Source organism: Acomys russatus, chromosome 11 (assembly GCF_903995435.1).
Source record: "Acomys russatus chromosome 11, mAcoRus1.1, whole genome shotgun sequence".
In the NCBI taxonomy this organism is placed as follows: domain Eukaryota; kingdom Metazoa; phylum Chordata; class Mammalia; order Rodentia; family Muridae; genus Acomys; species Acomys russatus.
Window position 1 is genome coordinate 26,048,142 of NC_067147.1, and position 15,818 is coordinate 26,063,959.

The 15,818-nt window shown below is 36.0% G+C and overlaps 1 pseudogene; it reads left to right on the top strand.

Moving 5' to 3' along the window:
• Window positions 1-7,258: 7,258 nt before the first annotated feature.
• Window positions 7,259-7,707, top strand: LOC127195546 (60S ribosomal protein L10-like; annotated as a pseudogene).
• The last annotated feature ends 8,111 nt before the right edge of the window (window positions 7,708-15,818 follow it).

A 15,818-nucleotide genomic window follows, 5' to 3' on the forward strand; every position in this document is an offset into this window, starting at 1 on the left:
CAAAATTTTAACGTGAGTACATTTTACGGTAAAACAAACTACCACATAAATTGAAAGCCTGAAAATAAGAGAAAAAAAAATGAAATACATCTCACAATGACTTACTTGTGTGCGGTGTTTATGTGTGTATTTGTGTGTTGCACATCTATGCATTTATTTGGTTTTGGTTTACCTTATTAGCATTAAACTATATTTTATCTATTGGCCATATATATTGTATATTATATTTACATACACTAATTTTTATCTTAATTATGTCTTGGAAAACCAAGTAAACTTCTTTCTTTAAATTTTGATGTAAAATGATTTAGCAGGCATTGCTAAATAAGCAATCCTAATATAGATGCCATTGTATTATCTGCGTGCATGTCACAATTTATTGGAAGAAGCTTCAGTACATCAAATATTTTTATATAATTAAATTTCAACTGTATTGGCTTTATGCCTTAGTTCCTCCATGTGCAATTATGTGTCATTTTTTTCATCTTGGAGGCAAAGCAATATATAAGTTATTCATTTAATTTAAGTTTGACAATATTAGAGCTTCCTCTGGTATGACTTTTAGATTTAATTACATATTTAAAACCATAAAATGTTTTTCTGTATGTTATATGACTATGTCTTACCTGAGACAGGTTTTATTTTACCTCATAATATGTATATATGTATATATATGTATATATATATATATATATATATATATGTCTTTTTATTGTATAACCTTTTTACATGGCTTTTCAAATTATGTTGTAAGATTTAGAATTTCATGGGGCTGTTTGTACAATCCCTTTAAGAAGATGACCTTTCTCTTGAGCACAGATCACAACTTTAAAATGCAGTCGATGGTTACTTAGACAATAGAATAAATGAAGAATCCAGACAGGTGGATCAAAACACTAAGACTTAAGATATAACAGAGAGAAATCATTTAGTTCCTTCTGTTCTGCAAAATATTCATTTAATTATAAACATAAAATATTAATTATGGTATTTAAATAAGGTCATAATTTAAACTTATGGACTTTTACATAACAGTTTTTTGCTTTTCCATAATTTCTAGTATTCAAATTTAACTATATCAAATGTATTTTTAAATAATGCATAGCATTATATGCATAAAAGCATCAGATTTATTTATACAAGTCAATATTTTTTACTTAATTGACTACTTAAATTATTGTTAACATATGACATTATCATTTTCAGCATATTGTATCAAAACATTAACATACTTTACACCAAGCACCTTTAATTAAAAAATCATTTATCTTTGCCCAGGGATTCTTTATTCACATTAGCACAAATTTTACATTACTGCATATGATGGATAAAAAGTCTTTCTTTCTTTTTCTTTCTTTCTTTCTTTCTTTCTTTCTTTCTTTCTTTCTTTCTTTCTTTCTTTCTTTCTTTCCCTTCCTTCCTTCCTTCTTTAATCTATTTACAGTCTGATCTCAGTCCCCTCTCTCCACTCCTCCCAGGCCCACCCTCATATCCTCCTCCCCAGTTCCTCTTTCTCCTTCTCAGCTAAGGGTAGGCCCCCAAGAGGTACCAACCCACCTGGCATCTCAAGTCAGGACTAAGCGCATTTCCCACTGAGCCTTGACAAGGCAGCCCAACTAGAATAAGGGGATCTAGTGGCAGGCAACAGAGTCAAGGACAGCCTCTACTCCTATTGTTAGGGGACCACGTATTGATCACACTGTGTATCCACTACATATGTGTAGGGAGTCAAGATCTAGTCCATGCAGGCTCTTTGGTTGATGGCTCAGTCTTTCTGAGGCCCCATGGGCCCAGCTTAGTTCACTCTGGAGGTCTTCTTGTGGTGTCCTTGACTCTTCCAGCTCTCTAAATCCTTCCTCCCACTCTTCCACAAGACTTCCTGATCTCAGCCTATTGTTTGGCTGTGGGTCTCTGCATATGTTTCCAACAGTTGCTCCATGAAGCCTTTCAGAAGACAGTTATGTTAGGCCCTGTCTGCAAACACAGCAGAATATCATTAATAGTGACAGGCTTCGAATCTGTCCCATGAGGTGGCTCTCAAACTGGGCCATTCTCTTAATCTTACTCCATCTTTGCCCCAATACTTCTACACTTCTTGGGTTTTATGGGTGTATTGTTGTCCCCTTAACTCCACTGGAAATCCCACCTGGCTACAGATGGTGGTAGCTTCAGGTTTCTTAACCCCTGCTCCTAGAAATCTTAGCTAACATAACCCCCATGACTCCTAAGAGTCTTCCCTGTCCCTGAGATGCCCCCGCCCCAGCAATATCCATTCTTTCTCTTGGTCCTTCCCCTACTCTCTCTCCCCTGTTCTCTGAACATCTGATCCCCACCCTAGTTACCATCCCCATCCCTTTTCCCACCAAGTTTCCACTTTCCATCTACTTCAGATGGCTATTTTTTTATTCTGTGTGTGATTCAAGCATGATCCTTTGGGTTTTCCTAGGCTTCTTTGGATCTGTGGATTATAGCATAGCTTTCTTGTACTTAATGGCTAATATCCACTTATAAGTGAATATAAATCATGTTTTTCCTTCTACGTCTGGGTTACCTCACTCAGGATGATACTTTCTGGTTCCATCCATTTGCCTTAAAATTGCATGAAGTCTTTGTTCTTACTAGATGAATGGAATTCTATTGTGTAACTGGCCCAGTTTCTTTATTTATTCTTCTGTTAAGGGCATCTAGGTTGTTTTCAGTTTGTGTCTGTTACAAATAAAGCTTCTATGTGCATAGTTGAGTAAGTATCCTTGCAGTATAGTGGAGCAATTTTTGGGTATATGCCCAGATCTGGGTACCTATACTCATGCATATTAGCACTAATTTTATATTACTGCATATGATGACATATGTCTTAACATATATGATATAGACTGGTTAACATGTGATAAGTGATTTTGTAAAATGAAAAGAATTTTGGTGAAAGATTTTTATACGTGTGCTTGTGTATATGTGTTTTTAACAAGTTTTAGAAATTTAGTATGCTTTACTAAATTAAATAGAGCACAATAAATATTCAAATTAGTAACTACAATAGGTAAGCTTCAGTTATTCTTTATGCCAAGAATATTAAACAGAATGTTAGGTTTAGAAATCTCAAAGAAAAATGGAAATGTTTTGAAAATAAACTACAGATGAACATGGATTTCACATAATTATGAACATAAAACTAAGCCCTCTAATATAATTTCTTATACCATTCAAAAATCAAATGGGAAATATCTTAGAAATAACTATAAAAGTCTCAATTTTCTTATTTTTATTAAAAGAAGTACAACATTAAAGGTACCCATTTAATTTGAGTTATAAACAAATAATTTATGTCATAGCCACAACTATTCAACTACCTCCAGGCTCTCCAGATAATCTTCACTTATTCCTTTTATATTTATTTATTTATTTATTCATTATTTTAGACCCACTGAATCCTATTATTAGTGTTACCCATGTATGCACAGGTATGAGGTCATCCAGTGCATCACTGCAATATAACAAAGTCTGTACTCCTAAAGATATGAGACACATATAAAATGTGTTGCATAGCCTGAAATGTCTGGTTTCAGAGGTAAAGTATAGATTCTGTTCCTTCTGGCTAGTAAGAAGTAGCCTTGTCTTAATAAGCCACAAACACATCCCTTTTCTATGTAATGTTTATTATTATATAGACAGGCTTCCTTTCCCAGTTTTGCCAGAGAAATATGAAGTAAAATCCAAAAACCTCGAAATCTTCTAATATCAATCTTCATAACACTAACAGGTTTAAAGCTAACAGCACCAAAAAAGTGAGATGGAAAAAAAAACTTAAACTTCCTGTGCTCAGAAAAAGGACAATCTTAGACACTGAGGTTCTGTATGCAAAGTCATCAAAGAAGGGACCTTGGAGATGTACTGTATACTTTATCAGTATACAGTCATTAAAGGAATAATTACACTTCCCATATTTTTTTTCAGTAGTAGTGCATTTCTTGAAGGTATAGCTGTTTGTGATCCATTTTGCTACCTAGGTGATTGGCAGGCTTATTTAGATAGATTCTTGAAGGGGTGGAGAGAAACAAGTCTTCTTAATTTTGTTAAATAGAAAATGTTTATGTTAAAATAGAATGCACACAACTTGAGATGTGAATTTACGGCATTGGGTAGGAGGCCATTCCTCTGTCAAGCATTTTTGTACCAAAAAGATAACATTTTTATTGTTTGATTAGGGTTCAAGAGCCTTGCCCTTACATCTCTGAAGTGCCAGGCTTCACCACCTATTCCTAGTAGCTCAATTAAAATGACAGATACATAGTGTAGGACAGAAGAGAGTTTTATTCGCTGTAACATTAGGAAAGGGGGAAAAGAGATCCAGTGGCATAGTTCATCTCCCCAGGCAAGCTAAGAGCCTGCCTCTTAGTGACTCATCATTGGTTAGCTTCTCCTATGTTCTGCAAAGTCACAAGGGAAACTATTTCCTTTTTGAGAAACAAGAAGCAATTTTCCCCTCTGGCTGGGTAAAGCTGCCATCTTTCCCTTCTTCAGCATGAGATTCCTAAGAAAATTCCAATTCTTTTGCATCCATTGCTTCAGTAGTCAGATTACCTATGGAAGGAACAGATGTGTTTCTTTGGAAAATGTTAATTCCTGCCAAGACAAATACAGCATTACTCATGTTAACAGTGAAGACACCTGCCTTCACGCATCCCTGTTGTCTAGACCTTTTCCTTGATAATTGGAATCCTGTCAGCTGTTCCTGAGTTACTAATGAGTCATCTAATTTAAGTACAATACTAACCACTGAAGATAATAGCCTCAAGATTACCAAGACAAGACATATGGCTACAGAAAAAGCAAGGAAGTGTCACTGTCTCCAGTTTGTATTTATTTATTTATAGAATTTCACGTAGCACTGCTTGAGTCATCCTCCCCATCTCATCCCCCGCCCCCATTCCTCCAGTTTTCTGCGTTATTACCATCCCTTCAAAAACTCATGAACTCTTACATAGATGTTCCATATATGTCTTCCATATATGATGTATATCCATAAATGTCCAAACACACAACTAATGGGTCTTTTTGTTGTTATTCATGTATGTTTAGGGCTGACCTCTTAGGATAGGCTAACCTATCAGTAACATGTCCCTGAAGAAGACTCATTTGACTTCTCTCAGCAGCCATCAATTGTTTTTTACGTAGGAGTGAAGTCCTGAGAGAATTCCTCCATCTTGTTGTCATTCAACTGGTGTTGTCATCCTTATGTCATGCTTAGGCAATCAAACACATGACATTTCCAGGGTGCAGCTCCCCTGCTATATATAAAAGCCACAATCTTGCTGCAGATGTCCTATCTTATTCTTCTAGCTATTATAATCTTGTAGCTCCCCTTTCCTCAAAGTTGTTGAGTCTTATTAGGCACAAGGTTGTCTTTGGATGTATCAATTGGGGCTGGGAAGCCCACAGCCCTTTGTTCTCTGAAATTTGATCAGTTGTGCCTTCCTGTAATGCTCCACGTGTGCTACAAAAAGAAGCTTCATTGGCAAGGGATGGGTGACACACCTGTCTATGGGTATAAGGACAAGTAATGAGATACACATAGATGTTATAGTGTTTGGTGAAGTGGCGGTGATAAGTGCTCTTCTAGGTTCCATGGATTCACTAGCAATTGGAAGCAGGCTAGGTTCCCAGTACCAGGCATGATGTCTCTCCTATTGAATGGGCTTTAAGTTCAATCAGATGGCTTCTGGTTACCACAGGATACAAGTCCCACCATTATAGTTTAAAATTTTTTAATTTATTATGATTTATTCAGATTACAGCTTGAGTGTTATCTGCTCACTCATATCCTCCCTTTCCCACCCACCCATAGAATATTAATTTTTTTAAAAAAATCAATACTTTTTAAAAATACCATGCCATGGTTGTTGTTATTCATAAGCATTGTATCTCCTTAGGCAACAGTCTCAATTCATTTCAGTACTAACAGGTCTAGTTCTTAGTGAGAAGAATTAGAACTCACTCCTAATTCAACTCCTCTAGGTTGTGTGTCCAAAGAATGTACTGACTTCAGTAATAGAGTATTTCTTTCAGTGTCTGGGAGATAACCAAGGGCAATTATGACAGCAGAAATTGTTTTGAGTTCTCTTTGACTCCTCAGACCAACATGCCTGAAACTGAAATTTTGTTAGATAGTATATGGCTCTTAGGGGAATACCCTCACGGAAGTGACATAACTTCATTTAGCTATATATAAATATTTGATATATATAAATATTTATATGTATGTAATTTTAAGTAGAAATAAAGGGCTGGAGAGGTTGTTCAGTGGTCAAGAGCAGTGATTGCTCTTTCAAAGGTCCTGAGTTCAATTCCCAGCAATCACATGGTGGCTCACAACCATCTATAATGAGATCTGGTTCCTGCATCTCACCTGCAGGCCTACATGCTGGCAGAATACTGTATAAATAATAAATAAATATTTCAAAAGATAAAATGACATGAATTATTCTCTATAGCTCTTATAAAACAACATAATATGATTTATTAGAACACACAGGTAGCCAGGTACGTCTTATTCCCTGCTTTTATGTGTATGAATTTTCAATTAACAAGTCTAAATTTTGCTTCATAATGGCTTCCTCTGAAAATCTGTTTGCCAAAAAATGAGCTTTAATATTTTCTGAGTAAATGTGCCTAAATGATGAATGAAATCTCTTAGGTTGCTGTAAAATCTGAGTGAACTGTGTCTCACCTTTTTTCACCAAAGAATATACTAATTAGAAATTAAAATGATGTATATTAAATAATTATAAGAATAATAAAAGATACTGAGGAATATACATTCATTATTCTATAACTTTGCAATTTACAATTTACAAATAAAATTTTACAATCCTGTTTTTAAAAAGCATAATAAAAAATTGAATGAGTGAAATTGTATAGCATGCTCATGGGTAGAAAGCAAATATGTTAGTTATGCCCAAATCAATTTGTTGGTATCATGTGATATCTACTTTTTATTATGATGGTGTCAAACTCAGTCATTGAAAGAAAACATATGATTGTGTCAAACTTAGTCATTGAAAGAAAACATTTGAATAAGAGGAAAATTTCTAAACTGTATCAAAGCATGACACTTGATTTTGTTGGAATGAGAATTTCCCCTGTAGGTTTACGTATTTGGACACATTTTCCCCAGTTGGTGTCACTCTCCAAAACTTCTAGGTCTTACATAAGGGAATTATGCCTCTTTCTCAGGCGAGCCAGCCACAATCCTATTATCATCATGGGCTGCAGCCCCACCCAGTATTACTGGTACTGTAAGAACAAGCCGTACCCAAAGTCTCACTTCTGTGAGGGTGTCCCTGATACAAGGATCCACAACTGTAACTTGGAACTGAAGAAGGCAAAAGTTGATGAATTCGCACTATGTAGCCACATGGCGTCAGATGAATATGAACAATTCTCTTCTGAAGCATTGCAGGCTGCCCATATTTGTGCCAACACATACATGATAAACAGTTATGCGAAGGATGGCTTCCATATTCCAGTGAGGCTCCACCATTTCCACGTCATCCAAGTTAACAAGATGTTGTCCTGTGCTGAGGCTGACAGGCTCCTGGCAGATATGAATGGCGCCCTTGGGAAGCTCCAGGGCACAGTAGCCAAGGTTCACACTGGCCAGGTCATCGTGCCCATCTACAACAAGCCGCAGAATAAGAGGCATGTGATTGAGGCTCTATGTAGAGCCAAGTTCAAGTTCTCTGACCACCAGAAGATCCACATCTCAAAGAAGTGGGACATCACCAAGTTTAATGCAGAAGAATTTGAAGACATGGTTTCTGAGAAGCAGCTCATTCCTGATGGCTGTGGGGTAAAATGTATTCCCAGTCTTGGTGTCCTGGACTTGTGAAGAACCCCACATTCCTGAGGATTTCCACAGTGCTCTCTTTTACCCTACCAAACCATGTTCAGTAATAAAAATCACATGCAGTCTGCAGAGAGAGAGAGAGAGAGAGAGAGAGAGAGAGAGAGAGAGAGAGAGAGAGAGAGGAGATTATTTTAAGTTCAACTCTCTTCTGCCAAGTTAATGTTAGTTTATTCCTAAATATTCTGCAAAGATCTTTTTCCTTCCTTTGCAAGGTTCTGCTTTTTTCAACACAATCATATCTTGGCTCATTGTTTGGTTCATTTCAATTTTCCTTTTCTCTCTTTCTTCCAATCCACTGAGGCAAAAATAAGTTTCTAAATTGGAAACAGGATCAGATCACTTGTTCCCTTGTGCTGTGTCCCTGAATAAGAGGCTCGGTGAGAGATGCTCTAAATACTGTCACTAATTTTGTGCAGCTCTCACTGGCCATGTGGGCTTGAGAAACTTGCATACAAGCAATGATAGGTGACTTTCACTCTGAAAGCAATTTTTAGTTTTGTTATTGAATTAGGTTTGTACTTTCATATACCTCTTAATTTCTAAAAATTTCTCAAAATCCAGAATTGACATTTTTATCTGCAGTATTTTATGAACTTGTCTAGTTCTAAAATTCCTTGCTGTGTCTCACTATGGCACAAGACCTAGCCATACCACTGCTGGGCATATACCCAAAAGATGATCCACCACACAACAAAGACATTTGCTCAACTATGTTTATAGCAGCTTTATTGGTAATAGCCAGAATCTTGAAACAACCTAGATGTCCCTCAGCCAATGAATGGGTAAAGACACTGTGGTACATTTGCACAATGGAATACTACTCAGCTATTAAAAACAAGGAAATCTTGAAATTTGCAGGCAAATGGATGGAAATAGAAATGATCATCCTAAATGAGATAACCCAAGCCCAGAAATATGCATAATATATACTCAATTACGGTGGATATTAGCACAACATAGATGTCCTCAGAGAGACTCCACCCATCAGACGATTGAACCAGATGCTAGGATATGGTGAAAACGATATGGAAGAATTAGGGGTTGGAAGGGTTCCGGATTGTCACAAGGAGACCATCAAGGCTGATGGTCTGGATCCAGGGGGCCCTGCACAAAATGTTGCACTAATCAAGGACAATGCCTGCAGTGAACCTAGACCCCTGTTCAGATATAGGCAATGAACAGCTCATTTTCCATGGTTTTGGGTGGCTCAGGGACTGCCTCTGACATGAAGGCTGGTTACCCAGATTTGAAAAGTCCCCTTCCTTGGGAGGCTTAGTGGGCGCAAAGCAGAAGGGAAACAGGCTATCAGGATGAGACCTGGTAGGCTGTGGTCATATGGTGAGGGAGGAGGTCCCTTCCGAAAGAGGTCTGAGGGAGGGGAATAGGGTGGAAGAGGTACAAAGTGTAGGAACAGGAAGATACAGGCAAGGAGATAACATTAGGGATTTAATCTGAATAAATCATAACATTTTTAAAAAATAGTGTTTAAAAAGGAAGTAGAAAATTATAAAATAAAAAATAAGCAAATCAGTGTGTTTTCTTTCTTTAAAATAGGACATCGGTTACCCAGGTAAGTGATAAACATTTTTTTTGTCTTATTGTACTGTGCACAGTACATGATAAACTAGCAGAAAAGAGTAAGAATCCATACAGCAAGCAGAGAGACAAGAGTTGGTGAATCACCTCAGAACTTGTTCTAAACATAGCTTACTTCTACCTACAACGTTAACAACAAGCCTCTAAAGAAAGCAGAGCTCTTGTACTGTTTCCTAACTATCTGACCATCTAACCCATGCCAAAGTAAAAAAAAAAAATCAACTCAAAGAATGTCCATGTCCTAATTGCAGGCATAAAAATTGTGAAATTACTTGAAGGTAGCATAGATGAAGTCACTGCTACATGGAAAATTCTCCTGGATTTTCAGTAACTCAGAGAGAAAAACAGTTGACCAAAGGAGATTATGCCAATTTACTAATCCTCTGTACAAGAAAGGAAGTCCCCTGGGGAAACTTATAGTTTTTGTTGACTTTTGCTAACTTATGCATATTTTGTCTGCTGGACCTGGGATCTAAGGACCAGAAAGAAGGGAGCAGACTATAGTCTAATGCTTTAGAAAACCTTACTTCAGTTTCAATGCACTTTTAATACATGAATGGGACAAAGAAAGCAATGATGCAATGGAGACTGTTTGACTTCAGAAAAGCATGATTTAAAAAAGAAACCATGTAAATAAATGCTGGTAAGCACATACTAAATATTGACAGAATAGTGCTTTCTCAGAAACTTTTCAGGACAGACTTAATTTAAACACAATTGCCTGGCATCTACTATACATAATATCTGAGAAAGCACAAAAGCAAAGCAGAAAGTCAGATCCAACAAAAATAAACATGTCTTAGAAACTGAATGTAAATGTCTGTCACAAGGGACACAAAATCACATCTAAGAACAATTCACAATTCCCCAACACATTGTTTACCCCTCTTTTGACCTTGTTGCAAAAGTGTTAATTGAGGTTCTTAATATCCTTAATAAAATAAATTATAAACAATTTCTGGAGAAAACTCAAGTTTTTATTAGAATTTGGAATTTTAAAAAGTATAAAAATATTCAGGAAAGCAGAAAATGTGAAGAGCCACCAGGAAGAGTGGAGATGGAATAAATATAACCATGGAACATGAAACAGAGAAAAATGGGAATGCCCCAAGTGTCAAGAAAAGCACCTTTAGCTATCAATCTGCTTTCTGGGAGGATTTAAGCCCAGGCCTTGTCTTCCAGGACAAAGGATTACACCAGGGTCACATTGTTAGAAACCAAAAACAAAGAGGTCACTAAGGATAACAAACATGAGGTAAAGAAAGACCCCAACATTAAGCTCTGTATAGGACCTTCATAGTCCTTACCTTTCTCTTGGCAATTGGTTTTGTTTTTCCCCTCCATCTGATAGATTCAGTCAGGAAAAGGACTTTCAGATTTCTTCTGGAAACTGACTTTTTCAAATGTTAATCTTGATGTGTAAGAGACGTGCCTGTTCTTCAACAATTTAATTAAAATACTGGCAAATAATATAAATAAGCACTTCTGTCCTGAGGTTTAGAGTTTTGGGCCAATTGAGGACCCCACTTCCCCTTGCCTTCCTATTTTTCCAGAAAGGAAGCTGTACAATTGCCCCATCACTTAGGATATGAAACACCATGTGGAGCTATCAGGACATTCTCTCAGTCAATTAAAGGAAATTTACTTGCTCCTGACCAGTGAAAGGAAGAAAGAAAGAAAGAAAGAAAGAAAGAAAGAAAGAAAGAAAGAAAGAAAGAAAGAAAAGAAAGAAAGAAAACAAAGAAAGAAAGAAAGGCAGGCAGGCCTTAGTGGGGGAATTGTTAGGTACAAAGGCAGTGTCACTTTTCTCAATAGGAAGGTCTGGGTTCAGCTGAGCTTGCACTCAGTAGGACTGCTGGAATATACATGAAAACTTACAATTTACATTTCTCATGTACATATGAAGTAGGGTTCTGTCTGAGAAAAAGAGCTACTTCTTTTTTTGTTTGTTTGTTTTATATTATTTTACTTTGTACATATACATTTATATTATTAGACATATGTACAATAGATTACCTATGGTAAGAAGAACTGTGACACAATCAGGAATTACATAAATGTTACATTCTTAGTGTTTGGGCTATTTGTATTTGACAGCTTTGAAGAAGACATCTTTCCTATCTTGGTGCATCTAAATTTCTGAATGTAAATCAATCTCCATCACATATTGTCATTATCAACTTAGAACACCTATCTAGACCTAAAAACAGCTTAACCCCTAAACAATTAAGCTTCATTGTAAAACTAAGCTACCTGGTCTTCAACTTCCTTAGAGACCTGAGAAGGAGTGAACTTGATTATCTGATTATGCTGGGAGTGCAGGTTAGTAGCTTTCCAAAGGAAAAGATGACAGAAACAATTTACTACCTGAATAGTCACCCCAAACTCTCTATAACATTGGAGAATCTTCTTTAGCATTCTGGCCCAATATATCTGATAGACATATTTGTGAGGCAGCCACTATTGAGGACTTGCTTAGCCTGTCCAGGCAGAGTTTGGCTGTCAACTCTGCCTGCATCCAAGCTTGCCCTTTTTTAAGGCAGAATTCTGTCTGTAGTAGAAATGAGGACCTTTTGCCCAGTGGCTTGTTTGCTACATTTGAAGCCATCTTCATAAGAAGGTTCTTTGATGCTAATCATCTTCTTTGAGACAGGCTGGGTGTTACCAGGAGTTAACATGTCTCATTGTCAATGAATCTTTAAAGTAATAAAAAACCTTTTTAATTGTCATAATCTGCATGTCTCTGGGGTTTTTGAAGACCTTGTCTTTCTATAGTCATATCTATCTATTGTACCTAAGATGTATACTCTTGTGATAAAAGTAAAGTAGCCATTGACCTGACCATGATTTAATCTACTAACATTTAATTTGTGTAACTTATTTTTCCTAAAAGGCTTGATAGCACTTTCAAAGCATTGAATGTAAACCTTGTATTATAATTGAGTTATATGGGTACAATAAATCATATTAGAGTAGAAATATATATATACAGTATGTGAACAATAACCTTACATTTGAATTTTATACTACTGTATCTAGAGCTTATTTTGAATCTACATACAAAGTTTTATATCAGTGAATTAAAAATATCTTGTGAGTGACAATGAGGTATTAAGTTGAGGAATAGATTTACTAATCTACTTTTTGTTTTATCTTCCCTGTACATTTCTATATTTCCCCTTCTTTTTTTCATCCTATGGGGACTCTAGATGAGAGAAGCAAGGGAGAAGAGCAAAGTAGAAGGATCCAGAGGGTCCTAGAAACCTACAAGTAGAACATTATGATAGGCAGATTTGGGCCCAGGGGTCCCGCTCAAACTAAGGCACCAGCCAAGGACAATACAGGCCGTAAACTTTAAACCCCTACCCAGATCTATCCAATGGTCAGAACATTCTCCACAGTTGAGTGGAGAGTGGGATATGACTTTCCCACGTACTCTGGTGCCTCACATTTGGCCATGTCCCCTGGAGGGGGAGACCTGGTGGCACTCAGAGAAAGCACAGCAGGTTATGGAGAAGAGACTTGATGCCTTATTAGCATATACAGGGGGAGGAAATCCCCCTCAGGAACAGTCATAGGGGAGGGGAATAAGGTGAAAAGGGGAGGGAGGGAAGAATGGGAGGACACAAGGGATGGGATAACCATTGAGATATGACAAGAATAAATTAATAATAAAAAATTAAAAAAAAATAATCCTTTGGTTTATGTATTTATCATGCAGAGTGTTAAGTGTTAATGTTTAAAATTTTTAAATCTGATTTGCAAAACTGTAACTAGTTTTGGCTTTTCTTTTTTGGGAGTGATAAAAAGACATTGTATTTACACTGTAAAATATTATTTTAAAACATTTAGTAGCCATTTCACATGGTCTTTAAAAGGTAGATATTCTTTATTTTATTAGTATGGTGCTACAATTTAATAGAGTATTAAAAAATTTCCAGGATAAAATACTTTACTAACAGTTTTAAGAAGTATCTTTGTCTTGTTCCTTACACTAATGATTGAACAGTCTGTTTGTCTGAGATTAGGCAATTGATATATATTTAAAGCATTACAAACAGAAATAAAAATAGCTGGATTGTGGGAGAGCTACTGAGTATACACATACAAGCAATATTGGTCTTCTGTGTGTGTTTTCTAAAAGTTTGGTTTTCAATCTTAAAAAATTATGCTAATAGCAACAGAGTGATAAAAACATCCGTTCTAAGTTACAAAGCATTTTTTAATGTGATGTCTTTTAGAGATTAGATGAGACTCAACTCCTCAGTTTTCCTGAAATTTAGTACTTGTTACTATGTATGTGTGCATGAAGTCTCACAGGGACTTTAAAGATATCTTTTCATGCTCATCATTGAAGCCTCACCTCAGATACTTAATTCACTACCCCACAGGCAAAAATGTAGACAGAATGGAGGTCTTTGCGCATTCTAGCTTGGTAACCATTGTGCTGTATGGATGGAGGACAAAATGTAGCTCCCCCAACCATTATCACTAGCTTGTTCTCACAATCAATCTATGGAACTTGTCATTTGTACTTTACAAAGAGTTTTGATGCCATGTCCAATCTTTACTTAGCTTATCTTCTTCCTCAAAGAGATTTACATATACTTTATAGTGAACATGGAAATGAATTATCACCAGAAAAATTCTTACCAAACTGTGCTATGCTTAAATATGCTTAAAATAAACCACTCAAGGTCAGACTTCCAAAGTTTGAGCCAACACCAGCTACTTAGATTTGCCCTCTTGCCTCCCATGGTTTGTCACTTTGCTAACTATAGAGGAGGCAGAGATACTGCCTATGCATTAATGCTCATTCTAGAGAAAAAAAGAAACTGGGTTTCTAAATATTTGGAATTTACATTCATAACACAGTACTTTAACATTTAAACTTATGGTATCTTTAACATTGACAATCTTCTATTACATATATAAAATTTACTTAGTAAGTAATACTACTTCTAGCTATTTGAATAATAGATGTTTTTGAATAAAAGAGAAGAAAGAAAAATAAATTGAACAATATCAGTGATATGCTAGCTTTTATATAGCTTCATATTGTAATTTAAACCAGTAAGTTTTAAAATTATTTTTTCTTTAGTTTTCTAATAGCTGGTGAACTAGAATATTAGTTAGAAAATTTGTCATTGTTTTTGGTGAATTCTAATTTATGGCTAATTTAGGTTGCTTATGTTTATATTTCCATAAAGATAGAAAGAATATACCTAACACTCTGAAAATCAAAAGGAGTCTTAAATTCTTCCAAACTGGTTGCTTCATATTAACAAATTGGAATTCCCTAGGAAACGTAAAGCTTTTCAACATATCTCAAATAATATTATGATGAATATAAAAAAAGGGTTTGCAAAAAGGCACCCTGAGTACTAAGAAGACCTTGAAAGAGTGATAAGTTTGTATCGTCCTGTCTCTCAGACACAGGACTAGAGATCAGGTCTTTCTTTGCTATATTGATGTTGAGTCAATTGCACACATGCCAATTTTTAAAACTGCTTATTGTGAACTCCTCCTCAGCATGCATACGTGCACAGCATAGCCTATAAAAGCTGCAGTACATCAGTACAAACATCTATCTGTAAGATGAGAGCATGTGTTCATTTCCATTTTGAAGTTAATTTGTATTTTGGTGAAAAGCTGCTCATGCGGTGAGTTACAAATTGGTTACTTTGTAACCCTTTAGCTTAAACACTGGACCTTTAAAAATCTAGTTGTTTTGCATAAAATCCCAGATGCGCATATGTTTAGAACCAATGTTGAGTATTTTGTATTGCCAGATCACTAATTAAATTCCTGCATATAACCTTTTCCTTCCTGAAAGAGAACATTTAGTAAGTTATTTTATAATTATGTAAACAATGTTTAGTATAAATTTTGCATTTTAATGAGTTTGGTAGAAAGTATACTTTAGAACTAATTCAGTGTCTATAAAGACTGCTGTGTAGTACAGATAAGGAGACACCATTCAGCCTTAACAACAAAGTCTGATTTAAATGATACTGTAACCAATTTAGCATTTAAACTTAGATTCGTTTTGAAGTTCTTTGTTTATGTTATGGATGACAAAATTTAAAATTTTAAATCCGTAAAATCCAAGCCTTGGCAGTACATGATTGGTAAGGGGGTTACAGGGAAGTTGGATTTAAAGCTGATAGGGTAGGAGGGTTGGGCCAAAACGCAAGGGGAATCTTATCTAATTTTTTTTATCTACTGTAAAATTGTGGGTTTTTCACCTTAGGAGTTAGCCCCTGGGTGCCAGCTCCGGATGTGACCAAGCATACTTTGGTGGACTTTCCTAGAAGTT